Genomic DNA, 733 nt, shown 5'->3' on the forward strand with positions numbered 1-733 from the left:
GACAGGAAAAGGATTAAGGTGAGGTATTACAAAGGGTGTCAGAGGAAGATCAAGGTGGGAAGACAGGGCATAGGTAGAATGAACACGAGAATTGGGACCCATCCCCCTGAACAGGTAAAACTGAACCCATAACTGGTGGTCCAGAACTTGGGAGACAAGGGCAAACTGACCTGAAGCCAGCAGGAGACTATGCATACCAATGCCATCGCCCAATGGGGTGGCAAAAGCATAGTGTAAATCCAAACATAAGAGGACAGGGAAAAAACACGGAAGAGAGGTAGAAATGAGCAGTAAGGAAGGACGTGGGTCATAATAACTATGGCAAGAGATAAAACATCACATACCCGAGAAATAATTCATCTCCGAGAAAGCTGACAAGGGCTGAACAGAACCCTCAGGAAGGTGTGGGAAGCTATTCCTGTAAAAAGCTCAAAAAGTACAGGAAGAAGAAGAGCACAAACAAGAGACAATGGGCATTCCATATAATACTCCATCTCCCCACGGACAAAGGCCGAGAAATCCCACGACAGGTAGCCCACGCTTGTGGCCAAAAGTGCGGTAACAGATGAATGATATGACAAAGACAAACCCAACACCAATATAGTTGGTAGGTTAGCACGAACCAAGTTGTGTTGTTTCACACCAAACAAAAATGGAAGTTACTGACACTTGTGAAATAATGTCTTTGTAAATACTTCCACTGAAAAATGACTAAATTTGAAAAGTTCAGAAG

The sequence above is a fragment of the Limulus polyphemus genome, unplaced genomic scaffold (assembly GCF_000517525.1).
Source record: "Limulus polyphemus unplaced genomic scaffold, Limulus_polyphemus-2.1.2 Scaffold245, whole genome shotgun sequence".
Classification (NCBI taxonomy): Eukaryota; Metazoa; Arthropoda; class Merostomata; order Xiphosura; family Limulidae; genus Limulus; species Limulus polyphemus.